The sequence below is a fragment of the Bos grunniens genome, chromosome 2 (assembly GCF_055505025.1).
Source record: "Bos grunniens cultivar Pamir isolate PY7600 chromosome 2, Bosgru_T2T1.0, whole genome shotgun sequence".
NCBI classification, from domain to species: domain Eukaryota; kingdom Metazoa; phylum Chordata; class Mammalia; order Artiodactyla; family Bovidae; genus Bos; species Bos grunniens.
In genome coordinates, this window is record NC_141166.1 from 72,920,623 (window position 1) to 72,941,165 (window position 20,543).

The window sequence follows — 20,543 nt, forward strand, 5'->3', positions numbered from 1 at the left end:
GTCCCATTTCGAGGAAGACAAACGCTTGAAGAAACAATAACCACAGCTTTTATCAACTGGACCCTGGAAAACACAGCCCGGCACACTGCAGGGGTAAAAGGCAGTGCCCCGACCTGCATCTTTGAAAGCAGGGCTTATAAATAGCCCAGGGCACTTTCCTGTTTGGAGAACTCAGTAACAGCTGTTCATAGCACACATTTCTTTCATACTTCCCTCCCTGCCACAAAGAAAATACAAACTAAAACTGGATGAAGGAATGGACATTATTCAACATTAATGTGCCTTCAAAAATAGCACAGGAAGAGTCATAGACACAATGAAGGGAAAAATGAGGAAAACTTAGGAGGAGTAGAGAGAGTAGAGAGGAGATACTTTTAAATAATGAGAAATTTAAACAGGAAGGCAAGACAAAAAGGGCAGGATTTGTAAAGGTTGCCTCTCAAAAGTGATATGAAAAGGGCACTGTAGCAGAAATTAGAAAAATTAAGGCTTTTGTTGGTGCTGATGGGAATTAGTCATGCCCTCATTTTGGGGCATGCCCCCAAACATCCCCAGGTCTCTTCCATAAAATGGGCAGAGGGGAGACAGAGCTGGACAGCCTGTAAGAATTCCCTCTAATTCCAAAAATGTTATACTGTATGAAACTATAGAGATGTTGGCTAGTGGGGGGAGGAGCTAGAAGGAATTCTGGATTCACCTGCCAAATATGTAAGTTCCAGTCCCCTTGGGAAGGGTATTAAGGGATTTGAAGATGAGGCAGACTGAAGCACATCCAGGTTCATGGTCATTGCTTTGCCCCTCCTAGGATGGCTACTTAAATGGATGATAAAAAAGCTGTCCTCAACCTCCTGGCTACAGCAGCAGCACCAAGGGAGCCCACAGTCTAATTCTCAGAGATCCATAACCATAAAATTTCCTTCTATCTTCTGTGGTGCCCAAATGAATGTTCCTCCCCAGGGCTCACAAATTCAATATGGCAGAATGCACACCCTTTGACTAGAGGCCACACGGCTTGTGGGTAAAGAGCACAGGTGCTGGGCTCAGACAAATCCGAACTCTCTACTCTGCCAAGTACCAGATCCATGACCTTTGGTAAATTGCTTAATATTTCTCTGACCTTAACTATTGTTGTTGCTCCTTTTAATTTTCCAAAATGGAGACAGAAATGCAGTTATAAGCTTTAAATGTAGCTATCAAGTGTACAACACAGGGTTAAACACTCAATAGACATTATCTTCTAATATTTGTTAACATTATTTTTACAGAGTATTTTACTTATTTAGCTTGAAGAAATTTTTTTTTTTTTTGGTCTGTTTTCCCAGGACTTTTGACCTCCTGAATCACCCTAACATCTTCCATGGGAAAAAGAAAGTCTTCTAGCACCGGATGGTCAAGCAGCAGTTGACTGCACATTGACTAGAGCTCTATTAAGCAGGCAAAAATCAGGTTGTAAGTCCCTAATGTGGACCACTTAGTGCTAGCTAAGTCACTTCAGTCATGCTCGACTCTTTGCAACCCTTTGTATTGTAGCCCACCAGGCTCCTCTGTCCATGGTATTCTCCCAGCAAGAATACTGGAGTGGATTGCCAAGCCTTCCTCCACGGGATCTTCCTAAACCAAGGAATTGGAACCCAAGTCTCTTATGTCTCCTGCACTGGCAGGCGGGTTCTTTACCACTAGCGATACCTGGGAAGCCCTGGTCCACTTGGTAAGTAAATCTAAACATTTGAAATGGGGACTCCAAGTTTATGGTTAGATTTCCCTAGGGCAACAAATGCACATTTTTCTATCCACCTAGATATGTAAAGTGTTTCTCTTACCTCTCACCCCTCTCATCATGAAAAGGAACATACACCTGTATGTTGGGAGTGTCATCAGATGGGATATTTCCTCTACTACTTCTGCTTCTGTGAAATGTGCCAAGAAATCAGTCAATAATATATGGAAACTATAGGTATAATGCTCATCTAAAGTCAGGATCCTAATGTTTATGTCTACTTTTTCTGCAGATATGAGGTTAGATCATCTGAAATGGCTCTCAAAGGACAAATCATCTTACATGAAAGACATTCTGAGAAATTAGTCTGTGTTCAGGGAGATAAAAAATTAAAAATGGGTTACAAAGGGGATCTTTATGGGGAGATGTGGGAGGAAAAAAACAATCATCCATCCAGAAGGACTCATGGAAGTTCTCATATGAAAGCAAGGCTTTGGTAGTGCTGTATTTTTAGTCATCTTCACTTCTGACTCACATTGACATGGTCATTCTACAGCAAAGTAGAATCAGAGAATTTTAAAGTAGCAAGAAAGAAACCAAACAAAATCTTTAGTTGAATATCTTCCTTTTACTTTCCCAGGTAACTACAGCTGAGCTTTAAACAACACTGGCTTGAACTGCGTGAGTTTTCCCCTTCTATGCGAGTTTTTTCATGGCTGAATGCTATCATACTACACAGTCTGAGGTTAGCTGAATCTTCAGATGTGAACTGGAGCTATGGGGGCAACTCAGAAAGATGCCTCAGGAACAGGTAGAATACCCAGACACCCAAGATTCAATCTGAGTGGTGGAAATTGTGATAATCAACTCTGTTAACCTACGGATTCTATTACACACAGAGATCTAGGCAGGGAATTTCCAGTGTGCTAAGCAAAGGTGGCTATGGAAGAGGTTGACAGAAAATAGGCTTATGATGCTGGCAGAACAGGGACCCAGGGGTCTCAGAGACAGAGCACCAGTGCTATAAAGGGTCAAGGACCTCCTCTTGGCAATCTTATGATTTCTGACATAATTTCCCAAATGTCCAAGTTAGGAGAATTCATGACATGAGTGCTGGGAGGACTCATTACATGCTGGCTGTGCCAGCATCAGTGATCAACACCCTGGAGCTAGATGCAGCCCTGGTCTTGCAACTACCCTTACTCCCACATCCTGAGTGAAGTCTAGGACACAGGTCCCCAGCGAGGCCAAGAATGGGCCACTGAGAGTAGTTATGATGACGCCAGTTTCTCTAGAGCCCTAAAGGAGCATTTATTCTAAGGCGATTCCAAGCTGGTCCAGAAAGCAACACAAGTGACCCCCCTCAACACTGTTTCCAGATTCCTCAGGCCTGCAGAGTGAGCAGTTAACACTTGCTTTATGGCAATAATGGTGTGTGCAGAAAAGTCCAAGAGAATCACCAAGGTTATGTCTGAATCAAAAAGCATCTCTAAGCAACTGAATACACAGAAGAACTGTACAAAATACACAGAACTGTACAAAATACACAGAAGAACTGTACAAAAAAGATATTCATGACCCAGATAATCACGATGGTGTGATCACTCACCTAGAGCCATACATCCTGGAATGTGAAGTCAAGTAGGCCTTAGAAAGCATCACTACGAACAAAGCTAGTGGAGGTGATGGAATTCCAGTTGAGCTATTTCAAATCCTGAAAGATGATGCTGTAAAAGTGCTGCACTCAATATGCCAGCAAATTTGGAAAACTCAGCAGTGGCCACAGGACTGGAAAAGGTCAGTTTTCTTTTTTTTTTTTTTATATAGGCATGATGGTCCAAGGAAAAGAAAAGTTGCTTTATTTCAAAACAGTAACTTCCTTATTTTGGAGCACTGGCTAAAAATTCAATTACTGATACAAATATAAATATTTCTTAGGAGGTCAAAATAAGTATATCAGGTGAATTTCCTGAATTTATTTTAAAGGCAGAATTTTTAAACCATAGAAAACAATTAGAAACAATGTATGTCAACGACATGTGTAAAATTAAGCCACAGTTCAAATTTAAGCTAAACAGCCAAACCATGAAAATTACCTCAACTAGTATTAGCTGCTATCGTTTAGAACATTGCACATCATTTCAATAACTTAAAAATGAATGTATCTTCTTCATATCTCCTAATTGCCCTGGGAGGTGGAACTTTTTCCCCGACTAGATTTAAATAATAAGTCCAACTATTTACTCATGGTAGGAGATTCTGGATAACTATAGCTGAGTTTAACAGAAATATAGAAAATCATGAAGATACATGAAGCATTTAGAAATGATGACTTCCTTTGAAGTCCTAGATGAGAAAGGAGGGTCTCCACTTCATAACAGCACCTACGGGTTATGCTGCTACATGGTGGAACTCAGCAGAACAGCGGTCTGACTGACCCATGATAAGCAACTTACAGGAAATTCTGTCGCCTATTCAGTGTTTAATAGACCAGTATTAAAAAAAAATTTTTAACTCCATTATGCTGACATTTCCAGAAGTGTTAACTTAGCAACAAGTCATCTTTATGATATGCCATTTTATTAAACTGAAAGAAAAAGATGGTACATTCTACTTTTACTTTAAAAGAGATTTAATTCAATAGTTTGATTGCTCACTATTGAAAACTACATTTTCTTCCTCAGAACTGGGCAGCACTGAGGTGGAAAGTTTTCATGATCCTTGACTTCCCCTTAAAGGAAAGTACTACGGAATTTCAGCAGCGAACATCATCTGGTTTCTACTCAAACCCCATCTCCAAGAAAACGTGAGAGAGAATCTAAAAGTTCTATTCAAGGCAAGAAGAAATTCCAAACGCAAACATTTTACTCCAACAATTTGGATATACCAGCTGCTCCATCGCTGGGTAGGAATGATTATCAGCAGCCTTGTCACTGCCATCGCTAAATCTAATATCCTGTTGTATATCCAAATACATGCACATAAAATATGTGTACAGATAAATTAGTGTTAATTAAAAACTCACGTCTATAAAATGTCCTTCCTTTGTTCTGAAATCTATATACTTGTTTTCCAGACTGGAAACCTAAACATCTTGGCTACACATTAAAAACATGCTGGAATGTACATACGCTATGGAAACTTCAGAACTGACCTTCTCTTAAAAGCAAACAAACCTAGAGTGCTTTTGTTACAGCATCATCCTCTAATGAGACCTAAAAGGAGACCACTAAGTTCTAAATTCAGGTATTTACCAAACAAACAGTGTTGATATCTACTAGCTGAACAGCCCTAATAAACGAATAGCTGAACTTCAGATAGTCTTTCTCAGCTCTTTGTCTATTAGGAAGTTGAAGCATTTTCAATTAAAGCCTTCATTTTTCCAGTAGACTTCAACATGTGTGGACCAAACAACACTCTCTCGGAGGTGGCCTCTGATTCAGACTTTTGGATTCCTTTCTCAGCTTCACCTTGACTATCGCTTCGATACCGATAAGCAAACTTCTTTTTCAGCGCCTCTGCTATGAGGGCAGCAGGGTCAGCAGCATCTGCCGGCTTGGGCTTTGTGTCTTGTTCTGACCTTTTTACTGATCGCAGTTTCACGCTGTTCATGTCTTTTAGGATCTCCAGCATGTTGGGCAGGTCTGTTTTCTTTGGACTGTTCTTGACCGGGGTCTTCCCAGCAGAGGCGTTTCTCCGTCTTCGCTCTTTTATCAGATCAATAGCAGAAGTGTTCTGCTGGAGCCCGGGTGAGGGGAGGGGAGGCGGCGGCGGAGGGGGCGGCAGTGGGGGCGCTGGCGGGACGGAGGGTGCTACTGTGGCGGCAGGCCTGGTGGATTCTAAGTCACCTGCACTGAGGTTCTGCTGTTCCTGGAGGGTCACGATCTTGGCAATCTGAGCTCTGAGGGCAGCAAGCTCACTTTCAAGGGCACAGATCTTCTGCAGCGCTTCCTCATTGGCCAGCGTCGAGGTCTGCAGCGGAGGCTCTTCTGGAGACAGGGTGGGTGAGGATGGCTGCCTGCTGTGGGGCTTCTCAAAGAAAGGAAGATCATCCTGAAGGGTTGGCCTTGACCGGACCTCTATCCTTTGTCTTGTTGAACACTCTCCTTCTTCTTCAGCTACCCATCCCACATCAGCAAAAGACACCACTGCATCCTCTCCCGAGGGGCTAGAGCTCCATTCTGTTGTAGGGCTGGTCAGCTGAAACTGAACTCTTGGACACTGGATCAGAGATAAATTGGTACCAATTTTCCTTACAATACTCCGAGATGACCCATATGGCTTCCCAGACCAAAGAACCGATTGCATGCTTCCAACCTGTTGAAAAATCATCCTAATTAGGCGTTTAATCCAGCCAAGCATTTAGATGGCAAAATCTCTCCAAATTTGCATTTCAAGTACTTCAGGCATACATAGCAGCATTTGGTCCATAAAGCATGCTCGGCCGCGCGGAAGCCAGGAGCCTCTGGAAAAGGTCAGTTTTCATTCCTATCCCAAAGAAAGGCAATGCCAAAGAATGCTCAAACTACTGCACAATTCCACTCATCTCACACACTAGTAAAGTAATGCTCAAAATTCTCCAAGCCAGGCTTCAGCAATATGTGAACCATGAAATTTCAAATGTTCAAGCTGGTTTTAGAAAAGGCAGAGGAACCAGAGATCAAATTGCCAACATCCGCTGGATCATCAAAAAAGTAAGAGAGTTCCAGAAAAAAACATCTATTTCTGCTTTATTGACTATGCCAAAGCCTTTGACTGTGTAGATCACAATATACTGTGGAAAATTCTGAAAGAGATGGGAATACCAGACAACCCGACCCACCTCCTGAGAAACCTATATGCAGGTCAGGAAGCAACAGTTAGAACTGGACAAGAAACAACACACTGGGTCCAAATAGGAAAAGGAGTACATCAAGGCTGTATATTGTCACCGTGCTTATTTAACTTATATGCAGAGTACATCATGAGAAGCACTGGGCTGGAAGAAGCACAAGCTGGAATCAAGATTGCCGGGAGAAATATCGATAACCTCAGATATGCAGATGACACCACCCTTATAGCAGAAAGTGAAGAGGAACTCAAAACCCTCTTGATGAAAGTGAAAGAGGAGAGTGAAAAAGTTGGCTTAAAGCTCAACATTCAGAAAACTAAGATCATGACATCTGGCCCCGTCACTTCATGACAAATAGATGGGGAAACAGTGGAAATAGTTTCAGACTTTATTTTGGGGGGCTCCAAAATCACTGCAGATGGTGACTGCAGCCATGAAATTAAGAGACGCTTATTCCTTGGAAGGAAAGTTTTGACCAACCTAGATAGCATATTCAAAAGCAGAGACATTGCTTTGCCAACAAAGGTCCATCTACTCAAGGCTATGGTTTTTCCAGTAGTCATGTATGGATGTGAGAGTTGGACTGTGAAGAAAGCTGAGCACTGAAGAATTGATGCTTTTGAACCGTGGTGTTGGAAAAGACTTGGACTACAAGGAGATCCAACCAGTCCATTCTAAAGGAGATCAGTCCTGGGTGTTCTTTGGAAGGACTGATGCTAAAGCTGAAACTCCAGTACTTTGGCCACCTCATGCGAAGAGTTGACTCACTGGAAAAGACTCTGATGCCTGGAGGGGTTGGGGGCAGAGGAGAAGGGGATGACAGAGGATGAGATGGCTGGATGGCATCACTGACTCAATGGACGTGAGTTTGAGTGAACTCTGGGAGTTGGTGATGCACATGGAGGCCTGGCGTGCTGCGATTCATGGGGTCGAAAAGAGTCAGACACAACTGAGTGACTGAACTGAACTGACCTGAACTGAAGCAACTGAAGCCAGATGGGAATGAGAAAGAATGGTGTAGGGCAAATGCAAAAAAGATCCCACCTAAAACTTAAGCACGATCTCCATTGCACAGAGCATGTTCTACACCATCAGCATAAGGAAGACAAGGTCCGGAGCCAAGAGACTTAGGGTCTGTTCGAATGCAAAGTCAAGTGAAGGGACGAGAAAAGAGAGCACCTCATGCATCATCATTCAGCTTTATGTCAGTATTTTTAATACCTGTGGACATAACCTGTCAGACCCAGGCTGCTAGGCCTAGGAAAACACCACTGACACAGTTAACAACTGAGTTTCTGGTGCTAATGCTCAAGGCAATGCTCCTTTTTAGCCAAGTCATCAGAGACTCAAGCACTGTCTATTTGCTTTGTATTTACTGAGTTCATAATCTATTCTGTGAAGAACTGTGATTTTCCCTCAAGGAGAGGTCCTTTAAAAAAAAAAGTAGGTATGCTTATTTTCCAAAAAGAACCAGAAGAGATGTCAGGGAAATGCTCAGTTAGAAGTGGGAAAAGAAGATAACTGATATTGAGAGAAAGAGAACACTAGGAATTTGCAAAATCATCTCATGTCCACCTAAGATTCTTATCGACAGCACTGAATATTAATCAATTAATTCATTCAATAATTACTGGACATTTTGACATGCTAGGTCCTGTTTTAAGCACTAGAAAAAAAGGTTAATAAAAAGCTACTCCTGTGGAATTTGCTATCTGGCATGGGTGATGGACAAAACACACATAAGCCAGTTTGTTATTTAAACTAGGTAATGACAATTGCCCTGAATGAAAATATAGGAGGAATTGGAGTTCTTGAGAACCTGGCATGAGCTAATTTAGATAAGGTAGTCAGGGATGGCTCTCTGAACAGGGGTCCCTATGATGTGAGGGAAGGAATTTTGACAAGATGTGAAGGGTTAGCTAGCCTTTGCGCTGAGATGTGAACATAGTTTAAGGACCTCAAGATGAGCAGGTCAGCTAAAGCCACTGGCACAGGCTAAGGTAGAAATAGGAGACCACTTAGTCACAGCCTCCCTGCAGAGCCTGTCAGATGAGGACCATGCATACAAGTCTGCAATGTCTTTATGTCCATTCATAAATGCATGTGAAAGTTTAATGCATTTCTTTGTAAAGGTGTTTATATTTCTTTCCTTTTTCAACAAAAGGTCTCACATATTTATTATTGAGCCAAAGCACTGGAGTAGAAACACTGACACAAAGAGACAAATTATTTTTCCAATAAAACACATCCAGCTGTTCAGAGAGTAGTGATGTTCTCAGAGTGATGTAGTGAGATGCAAGAGATCTGGACACAGCATAAATATGTGTGCCACTTCAAGTGCTCATGTGCGGGACTCCTCATAGACTCAGCTTGATTCTTCTCTTGAAACTGTACCTGATTTTATTACCTGTTTTCATGAAAATCCACTGGGGAATGAGATGATCCTGCTTTTGTTTCTTGGCTAAGAATTGCTTAATCTTGAAAGTCTTGGAGAAGACATGGCAAGGAGCAAATTCAACTGCACAGAGGATGGCAGAGAATACAGGAGAGATGAATGCATTTCAATCTCCTTCATGCATTTTTCTTGCTCTTATTGGAAGAGGGTTATTTTTCCATATCTTCTCTGTATGACTTCCCCAAGGAGCTCCCATTTGTTTGAAGGCTTTCTGGAAGGCCTTCCCAGCTAGTCCAGCCCAAATGTTTGCTCCTTTTTCTGACCCACCTCTTCTTTGGAGTCTGTGTGTATGTGTGTGCTATTGTGATTGACTCTTTGCCATCCCATAGACTATAGCCCACCAGGCTCCTCTGTCCATGGGATTTCCCAGGGAAGAATACCGGAGTGGGTTGCCATTTCCTCCTCCAGGGGATCTTTCTGAATCTAAGATCGAACCCATGACTTCTGGGTATACTGAATTTTAGGAAGATTTTTTACCTGCTGAGCCTTCAGGGAAGTCTACTGAACTGCATAATACCTGCCCCACCAGCACCCAATGTAGGATGTAGGATTTAGGTTTCTTTTTGTTTTGCATGTACTTCTATGTCATCTCTGGACAAGCCCTCAGTAAAAATGGAGTCAGAAAAAAATGTGACTTCTAATTCCAGCCCTTCCAGTCACTGGTTGTAAACTAGTTTTTCAAACTCCTCTGTAAAATAGAATGTGAGCACTAGTACCCACAGCATGTTTGTAAAGAAGGAACAGTATAAACGGGTGTTTGGGCATGGGAACAGATGTCAGCAGGGCTACGGATTTCTGTAATAAGGGGCTATGCCTTTGATATTCAGTTACGTCCCACGATACCTATAACACTTGGTTGTCGTTCAGTTGCTAAGTCGTGTCTGACTCTTTGTGACCCCTTGGACTGCAGCATGCCAGGCTTCCTGTCCTGAGCTATCATGTGATAGCTCAAACTCATGTCCATTGAGTCGGTGATGCTATCTAATCATCTCATCCTCTGCTGTCCTCTTCTCTGTTTGCCTTCTATCTTTTCCAGCATCAGGGTCTTTTCCAAAGAGTCAGCTCTTCCCATCAGGTGGCCAAAGTTTTGAAGCTTCAGCTTCAGCATCAGTCCTTCCAATGAATATTCATGGTTTTCCTTTAGGATTTACTTATTTGATCTCCTTGCTATCCAAGGAACTCTCAAGAGTCTTCTCCAGCACCACAGTTTAAAAGCATTGATTCTTTGGCGCTCAGCCTTCTTTATAGTCCAACTCTCAAATCCATACATGACTTCTGGAAAAACCATAGCTTTGACTATATGGACCTTTGTCGACAAAGTGATGTCTCTGCTTGTAACGTGCTATCTAGGTTTGTCATAGCTTTACTTCCAAGGAGCAAACTTCTTTTAATTTCATGGCTACAGTCACTGTCTGCAGTGATTGTGAAGCCCAAGAAGATAAAATATCTCACTGTTTCCACTTTTTTTTTTTTATAGCACATTATGTTTCCTATCAATGGTCTTTGAAGATAGTGTTACATGCTCCAGAAAGCACTGGGTTTAGAATTATCAGAGACAGATTCCTTTCAGGTTCTGTCACTTTCTAGTTATATGACCAAGAATAAAGGTCATGTAACTCCTCTGAGCCTCAAATTCCTCATCTACAAAATAGGAATAATCATGCTAACCTCACAGGGATATTGGATATAATCTACCAGATAATATATAGAAAAAGGAAAGCATTTCCTGTTCTAAAACCTCTGATTCTATGGCTCTTAACTCCTTAATTCTTGTTGATTTAATACAAAATTCAGTTATGTGAAGCTGTAATTCCTTTAGAAAGAAATTCATAGACTAAGTACTTCTCTCTGACAACTCCTTCCTGGACTAGAAGACCAGGGAGTAGTGAGAGTCATTCTGATGTTGCACAGAACAGAAGTCACAAGGAGAAGGCCATTGTTAAGGTACATGTGACTCAGCTCAGGGTTATCAGAACCCCCCACATATTTCTTTCCAAGGTGAAGGTCATTAATGGACTCTGCACTGGTAAATCTGACAAATCGCTTTGTGTTTATTTCAGCTTAAGTCCCTCTATCTGAAGCAGTCATGTGGTGTTATAAATATCTCACCAAATTGCAGGGCAAAGTTGGGTGGAGATAGGTCACAGTGCCCAAATGGACATGCCCAGCAACTTTTTTGCAATTCTAAAGGACACTCTGACCTTGACAGGATTTACATTTGGCTGAAACACTTCAAAGTATGGAAGGCAGAGCCAGGTGTACAGTAGTCGAAAAATAATACAGGCACGAATGCCAGTATAAGTCCATAGGGCAGGAATAATCCAGATTGGGCATAGGAAAAGGAAAACATAGCTGAAAGTAATAAGTATCTTTAACCAATGACTAAATGTCTCCATATCATTCTTGTTCAAGGATATTACAGTATCCTCACCATAATTTTGGCAAGCTTATTAAATCTGGTGATAATATGGATACTACAAAAATATTTTGTAAAAACCCAATATGTGGGCATCAGGAGAACAAGGAATTGAAACCATTTTATTGTACTTGATTTTATTACCAGTTTTAATGCAAAACCATGGGGGAATGAGATGATCCTGCTTTTGTTTTTGGCAAAAAATCACTTAATCTTGAAAGTCTTGGGAGAAGACTTGGCGAGGAGCAAATGCAACTGCACAGAGGATGGCAGAGAAAAGAGAGATGAATGTGCTTCAGTCTCTTTCATATATTTTTCTTGCTTTTATTGGAGGAGGATTATTTTTCCATTCTGTGTGTGTGACTTCCCCCATGAACTTCCATTTTTTTCGTAGGCTTTCTGGAAGGCCTTCCCAGCTAGTCCAGCCAGAATGCTTGCTCCTTTCTTTGACCTAACTCTTCTTTCGAGTCTACTTACTGCTCTTCATAATACCTGCCCCACAAGCACCTGATGCAGGATTCAGGATCTGGATTTGTTTTTATTTTGCATGTACATCCATGTCATCTCTGTGGAAGCCCTCAGTAAAAATGGGATCAGGAAAAATGTGAATTCTAATTCCAGCCCTTCCACTCACTAGTTGTGAATTAGTTTTTCAAGTTCCACTGTAGAATGTTATGAAGTCATCATCCTCTTACACAATTAAAAACTTGCCATTAATTTTTTTTATAGAGCTAACTTTTCCATTTGCTTGCTGTACAGAGAAGAGTAATATATTAGAATGTGTAGCACCATCAAAAGAAAAAAAAAAAAAAGTGAGCAGACTGAAGAGATGATGCAACCAAGAGATGTTGACAAAAGGGAGGACTTGGAAGGTCTGAGATCAGCCAGTTGCCCTGTGCTCCACCACCTGAAGACTGCTCACTTTCTGGGAGGCAATAGAACAAAGAGAGAGAGGTCAATTTTTCTTACTTACCCAAGAACTCATTGTAACGTCAGGGAAGAAAGGATTTATGAGAATAGGTTGGTGGTCCTTTAGCTTGTTCTACATGAATATGCATTCTTCGGCAGACCTTCCTGTTCAGAGATGATGCTATGGACCATAATGCAGCCTATGGGGTGGTATTACAAGGCCCACAAAGGGCCCCTTTTCTATTTCTTTTTACCAATGGAGAGATGTAGGTTTGCCTCTTTAGCTCAAGACTGACTCTTCTCTGTGCCTTTACTGTTCATCCTCACCACACCAAAAGCCAAAGAGGCTATCTAACAAATTTGTTAATAGAGATTAACTCCTATCTGGCCCCAACCTGAAACCTCAGGCTTTCACTTAGCCCTTCTTCCTGTCCACCAAAATTTCCCAATCCTCTTTCTCATAATAGCCTTCTCTGCATTCCCACTGCCATGACCCTAGCTCAACTTATTCTTGGGTTTTTCTTAAACTAACAGAAATATTTTCTAACCAGTCTCTGGGCTTCAAGTCATATGCCCCTTGAATCCATTTTCAATATTTTCATCCCAGGTGTGAGTTGAAAAGGCAGTACTCATCATATATCACTGTACTGAAATCCAATTCCTTAGCACAGGATATAACACTCTTCATGACCTGGCTCCTGTTACCCTCTCCAGGTTCATGTCCAACTTCTCTGGTGACACTCTACCTTCCAACTCTGCCCATCCACCTGCCATTCCTGAAGCACACTAGCTCTCTCATACTATCGTACTTGTTCTACATTTCTCTGTCCAAAACATCCTCCTGTCATCTTCCTTCCAATCTCCTCTCTTTTTAAAACCTACTGGAGATTTCCCTAATTCTATTAGGCAGCCATCCAACCACTCACCTTTGTGTGTTCCTAGCATCTTCTCTTTCTATCATAGTAACCATAGTGCTAGATCATAAACTATTTAATCACCTCTCCCCAAGGCTGAAGATTATGCATCATTTATATGAACACACACATACATATATACATAGAGGATACATCTAATGCTCACTAAGTGGTTGCCAACCTAATGAATAAATATATTCATCTCTGTCTCTTAGATCTGCCCTTCCTGTTCTTCCTGCTAATAATGTAGTTGCTGATTTCCCAGAGGTCAGAAGACAGCCACAAAACAATCAAGTGTACTGCTAACACCACTTGGGAAGTTAAGGGAATAGAAAATCCTACCAGTCTCAGACAAGACTCCTGGTCCGTGGGAAGGAGAGTACAACAATCCAGTGACTATATTTGCAAGGAGAAACTGAAAATGTGATCTCTGGCAGACTTCTGTGATAGAATGCCTTGTCATCCAGCATATGAAGAACTAGAGGTGTGCATACCAGGAACACACTAACATGGCAACTTGACCAAGCAACACATGCACAGATTCACACTCAGGATGAGCTGACAACCCGCCATTACCTGCCAAGAGCTGCTGCTGCTAAGTTGCTTCAGTCGTGTCCGACTCTGTGCAACCCCATAGACGGCAGCCCACCAGGCTCCCCCATCCCTGGGATTCTCCAGGCAAGAACACTGGAGTGGGTTGCCATTTCCTTCTCCAATGCATGAAAGTGAAAAGTGAAAGTGAAGGCACTCAGTCATGTCTGACTCTTATCGACCTCATGGACTGCAGCCCACCAGGCTCCTCCATCCATGGGATTTTCCAGGCAAGAGTACTGGAGTGGGGTGCCATTGCCTTCTCCACTGCCAAGAGCTAGTATGATTTAAACTCCTGTGAGATTTGCAGATTCCAAAGCCAGAGCATCTTCTTTAGTTCTTCTTTAATATTGAAACTGCTGTTTCACGCCAGTCTGATTCTGAAGGGCTGTGGTTACATGTGCACAGAAAGACCTCAGGATATCATAGAAGGATTCAATCCAGGGACATGGGTATGGAGGGGGTGGGGAAGTGGGGGGGTCAGTTAGTCTCACTTAGGAATAAACCCGCTAATGCATCTGTGTAGTATAAATACTAGACAAGGAAATATTAGGTAATGATTACATTTAAAATAAATAAGCAGTAAAACATTTCCTTACTGGTTATTCTCAGGCAAAATTTTATGTCCTCCTCATAGAATGTCACAATATCTCAAAGTCTCAATTAAATGAAATAAGTACTTGCTTTGACAGATCATCGTATGTCTGTTCAGAAGTTCATTAAAACCAGGAGTGTGTACAAAATCCAACAATACTCAAGGTTAAAAAATGTGGTTTTTGTCGTTTTTTTACCAGTGGTTCAGTCAAATATATCTAACAAAATCCTTTTGGAGATGATATTAGTGAACAAGTCAACTTTGGACATTATTTATAGACAAGGAGACATTTAAAAAGCAGCCATTGTTGAATCATTGTTGAATCTCTGTTTGTAAAGTGGAAATCCTGCTTACACATGCAACAGTTAACCTTACGGGTGACACATGAGGCATCTCTTGAACCCAAGTCTGTGCTACTTGTTAATTGCTGATTGAAAAAGTACCAGCCTTAGGGCTTCCCTGTTGGCTCAGTGGTAAAGAATGGGCCTGCTAATGCAAGACACATGGTCCAAGAAGATCCCATGTACTGTGGGACAACTAAGCCTATGCTCCACAACTACTGCGACTGTGCTTGAGAGCCCGGGAACGACAGCTCCTGAAGCCTGAACACTCTAGAGCCTGCACTCTGCAACAAGAAAAGCCGCCACAGTGAGAAGTCTGAGCACCGAAGCTAGACAGTAGCCCCTGCTCACCGCAACTAGAGAAAAGCCCACACAGCAACGAAGACCCAGGAGACCCATAAATAAATAAATTTTAAAAAATAAGAGAAAACCATCTGTTTTAGTTGAGGGGAGGGATAAATTAGGAGCTTGGGATTAACATATACACAACACTATATATAAAATAGATAACCAACAAGGATCTACTATATAGCACAGGCAACACTAACCAATATTCTGTAATAACTTACATGGGAAAATAACCTGAAAGAATGAATACATATACTTGTAGAACTGAATCACTATGCTGTACCCCTGGAACTGACACATTATAAATCAACTATATTTAAAAAAAAAAAAAAATTAAGATTTGCTTCTAAAACTTTGACAATAACTTAAGTTTAGATCCATTGAAATACCTATAGAGCTAGTTGAAAACACAATTTCAAAAGCATGATCACTCTTTGGAACTGGAATCTACTTCTTAACATAAATTACAGAGCCATTATACGGAAAAACTGACATTTTAAAGGCAAGAACATATCCTATAACTGAACTGCTTTTCTATAATTTAAACAATAAATCAACTAAGGAGTTTCCTGCCTATAAAAAAAAAAAGAAAAAACAATTATCTGCTTTATGAAAATTACATTTTTCACTTGCTTCGTGGTCAGCTCTAGTCTAATATTTTCTTCAAAGTCTACTTTGTGTCCTCCACTTCATATCCATTCTCTTTCCTTCTCTATTTATAGGTTTCACTGTGTACCCTTCTTGAATTTGCATGTAATTTACACAAAGTCAAGATAGTAAAAAAATACATCTGACAAAATTTACAACATGCTAACCAAGCATATAGCAACTTCTCCAGAAATTCTCTCTCAGCCTTGTGGTTCTTTTGTGACAACTTAATATTGACAAACCTCATGGGCCTCAAGGTGTACATCCCAGTCCATCAGCACCAGAATCAGCATCTCCTGGGAAATTGTTAGACATGGAAATTCATGGCCCTACCCAGGCCTACTGAATCAGAAACTCTTGGGGTGGGACCGGTAATCTGTGTTTTATTGAGCCTTCTGTGTGATTTTGACTTTTATCTCAAACTGGAGAATTATGGTCCTATAACTACAAATCAGCATCAATTTGGACAATTTGATTAGCTTATGAGAAAAAGGAAAGATTGAGGTTCTTATGATGGATTTGAAGAAGTTAAAAAACAAAAAACTTCCAATTATCTTGGCAAAGAACTACTTCTTGCAGAAAGTAGGCACAGTAAGATTACTGATATGAAAAAATTTTTAAAAACACATACAAAACAGAAAAATGCTTGTCTAATGTAGCAACACAGATGATATTTCTAATTATCAGGAGAACTGCTTAGCACTGAGTGTCAAGGCAACCACAGCCTCCTGAATTAATTCAGGTTCTGGGCTGAATGAATGAACGTGCAAAGCTTATTCCCATGGAAACCAAGTACTATACAGATTGATAGAGTTAGAGAACATATAATTGAGCTAAGGCAATTGCCAATTTTAAAAGATTAGCATTGAAAATTTGATATCACAAATTTATTTTCCAAATATCAAACATGGCTCATCTATATTTGAGGATAAAGGATGATCAAAATTTGACTTAAGAGAAAAGAAAAGCTCTACTACAACACAGCCTAGCATCTTTAAGCTCTGGCCAGAATGAGGCAGAAAGTCTTTTTCTTAATACTGCCCTCATTACAAGGAGATTGTTCTGAACATTGGTATTAAATGGGTTGCCATGGCCTCCTGCCTGGACTCCAGCATGCCAAGTTTCAGTCACGAGTGAGCTATGAATGGGCTGAATAAGATGCTCACAGATAGGGTTTCCTAGCCCACGCCCCTGCCGTAAGGCATCCCACCAGGAAGATCACCGGGAAGTAACAAAGCACTAAGAGTGATCCAGCCTCTGTCCACTCTTTCTGGCATTCCTTCCCTGGTCCTCACTAATGACCTTATCACATAGGACACATCTGCTGTATAATGAAGTCTGCTTTTAATAACAGTAGATCTGCTATCTGCCATTCCTGAGTATGGAAAACCAGGGAGAAATTGCTTTAGACCTCTGAAAGATTTGTTTGTTCCTTGGGCAATTTTGGCATTTTCAAATTTTATATATGACTGTGACCAACTGGGAAGAAAGCAAACAAGTTCAAATCACGGCTAACTCTGCTCTCACATAGGCCTTTGTATCCAGTAAAAATTAGAGACCCGTAGGGGATTCTGTCTCTGCATCCTCAGACAGACACAGAGAACCTCAGGTAACACAAACCAGGATGTTCAAAATGAACAAATGCAACCCGCACAGCTGGGCTTATATTCAATATCTATTCAAATATCTAAGACCCCAGATTTAAAACTCTCCACTTTTCTGATCTTGTAGCTTCTCATAGGGACAAAGTCTTTGAAATTTCATTCCAGGTTTCAGTGATTGAGGTTTTTGTCAAGGAAAAAAAAAAGCCCATAAGCAAATATGCTGCTAATTGGAGGTTGTGTTTGTAAATGCTCAGCATCTGAGAGCTGTGCCTCACATTTTCAAGGGCTAGAGGTAGTTTTCAGAGTTTCATATTTTGGAAGGTAAGGTAAGAGTTTATTGTTGATAAGCAAATCTGCTGAACAAGGCCCTGAGTCGATGGTCCAGATGAATTCATGGATTCCTTTCAGGATATTTACATTGACATGTAATTTTAGGCAGAATGTGTGTGAGGGAAGAAATGGAAGGGATAGAGGGAAGAAATGGAAGGGATGAAGGGAAGAGCTGGCAAAACAAAAAGAAAAGAAAAGGCAGCAAAAACACTTGTAAGAAAAGATGGAAGTGATTTTGGCTGCGCTGACCTGAAGGTCTAGAAGGAGATAAGAGAGCTTGTCCTCTTCAAGAGGTGATCAACTCAAATCCCCAAGCTTGACATGATTATCTCACAAGCTTGGATAGTTCATTATTTCAGCTTCCACACATACAGTTGTTTTATTGCTCCAAGAATAACCCGGGCCTATCTGAAATGTAGCGGTCATGCCCAGGTCTGTGACCTCTTGATTCAAGGAACTTGCTGGCTGACATTTTATTTGAGTTCTAATACAGGTTGGCAAGTCAACATTGCTTTCTTTGTGTGGGGAGAAGGTAGCCTTTTAAAACTAACTGGGAAGTCATTGGTTACATTCCAGTTACTAAATTGGAATGGCCAGGTGTCCATAGCTTTATCTTTTTGCTTGCAACTTTTGCAGATTTGATCAAAGTCATAAGGACTTCTACTGAAGAATTACAAGCTATTTTTGGTTTGCAACCCAGTACCAAATTGATAAAAATGAACCAGTCTTTAAACAGAAAAGTTTTATATTATCTGGACATGAGATAAATACTTAACTCCAAAAGCTTATTTGCAAGTTAAACTACTATCCCAAGAGGGTGGAACACGTCTATCTTTCTGTCTCAATCATCTCTGGGTCCTAAAAACACATGAACTAAGTGGAAGAACCACATTTTCAAGGGTCATAGGCTATAACCCATGCCAGGCAGATACCTTGTCACATCATCAAAAACCAACCAGGAATTTTTTTATAAATGCACATGAAAATATTTACTGATAAATACAATATTTACTGAAAATATTTACAGATAAAAACCCCCACAATTTGATGCCAAGGAAAAGTGACACAAAGCCCAGATGTTCTTATTTTTTGGATTTCTGATTTTTCAGAGGTAAAAAATGGATCCCAATTTGTGACCCAAAGATATTTTTCAAATAGTTTCTCTGATTGGTCACAAGGATTTAGAAGAGCAAACACTGTAAACATTCATGAGTTTTGAGTTGACTACCTGGATATGTAAGATTATTCCATCTGAAATCTACGGAGTCTATATCAACTTACAGAAAAACATGGAATTTTGTGAAAGGGACACATTGCTTTTTGGAACATGGATGCCTGTTTCTGCATTCATTCATTCAATAGATATTATATCTTCCCTGTGCTGAGGATAATAACTTGATGCCTCACACTCACCTGACTGACAAAGTTCTCAAGTTCAGAACTGGTACCAAGTGGGAGTTATCAGTCAGAGGCCAACCTCTGTTTCCTGGGGCTTTGCTGGCTTTGGGTCCTTATACTAGAACCTCAGAGCCATTTTGCAGTATTTCTTCATTACAATATCATTCATTCATTCAACTGGCATCTAATGGGCTGGGTGCTCTTTCATTCTCAAAGGATATAAAGGCAAAAGCAGTCCCTATCCTAACAGTCTTAGTCCAGACCCTTCTACGGGCTTGTCCACGAGACTTTGAGCCAGGGGAGCTTGTTTTCTTATTTACCCCACTGCAATTTTATTTATACTTTCTTCAAATGCTTCCGTCTCTTCATTTCTCCCCTCCTTTTCCTCTTCCAAGCAAGGGTTTCTTCAAAAAGGAGGAGGAGGAGGAGGAAGAAGAGGAGGAGAGGGATGTGGATGTTTGGCAAAGTGATGCCAATCATAACTTATTTATTCATCTTTCAAACAGAGTGAAAAAATTCTATTCACTGTTAATTCAACTATAAATTTGAAATGCCTTAACTGTCAGTCTTTCAAAAAATATTCAGTCACACAGACAATCAACTCCAAAGCCTCCAAATCAGTGAGGCCTGACCATTTACTCAACCCCTCTGAAGTCCACAAAAGTGTGACTTGTGACAAGACTTTTCTGTATAATTTACAACTTAAGCATGTTTATCAGGTCAAAGACATTGCCCCACTGACATGTGTTTTTCTGAAGTATAACTTTGGAAAGCAGAAGAGAGACAATTCTAGTGGGAAATATGCAAACCAGACATAGGAATAATGTCTCTCAAATATACTACCAATTGGCCATATCTCATTGAAGCAACAGTGTACTGGGCAAAATAGAATCCTTAAATTCACTGTAAATCACACAAGATGGCTTTGGACAAAGTGAGAAATTAAAGCATTAAGATGGGATTGTAAACTGACTTTTTTTTTAAAAAAAAGGCTATCTTGGGACTTCCCTGGTGGTCCAGTGGCTAAAAGACTCAGCAATGCCAATGCAGGGGGCCCAGGTTCAATCCCTGGTCAGGGAACCAGATCCCACACGCCATAACTAAGAGTTTGCATGCCACAACTAGAAAAGTTCCCTCACGCCACAACTAAGGATCACACATGCAGGATCAAAGATCCAAGATCCCCTGGGCCACAGCTAAGCCTCAGCACAGCCAAATAAATAATGATAACATAAAGAAATATTTTAAAAATTAATAAAAATAAACAAATAAGGTTATCTTTATGCATTTGAAAGGAATCTAAGCAAATAACTTTCAGATAGTACAAATTATCTCCTACTGAATTTTCCTCAGAACCTTACAAGTGAGTTTCTTATGATAGTGATATATTTGTGACACATATTTCTTTCCCTTTAGTCTCTCTGTCCTCTCCCTGCAATTCCATCA

The 20,543-nt window shown here is 40.7% G+C and overlaps 1 protein-coding gene and 1 pseudogene across 6 annotated transcripts in view; both read right to left on the reverse strand.

Moving 5' to 3' along the window:
• Positions 1–20,543, reverse strand: part of NCKAP5 (NCK associated protein 5) — a 1,217,724-nt gene that overhangs the window by 994,006 nt on the left and 203,175 nt on the right. The gene's annotated exons all lie outside the window — the stretch shown is intronic.
• Positions 3,556–6,177, reverse strand: LOC147378229 (mitochondrial fission regulator 1 pseudogene; annotated as a pseudogene). Its single transcript, XR_015151530.1, has one exon. The product of XR_015151530.1 is annotated as a mitochondrial fission regulator 1 pseudogene (transcript).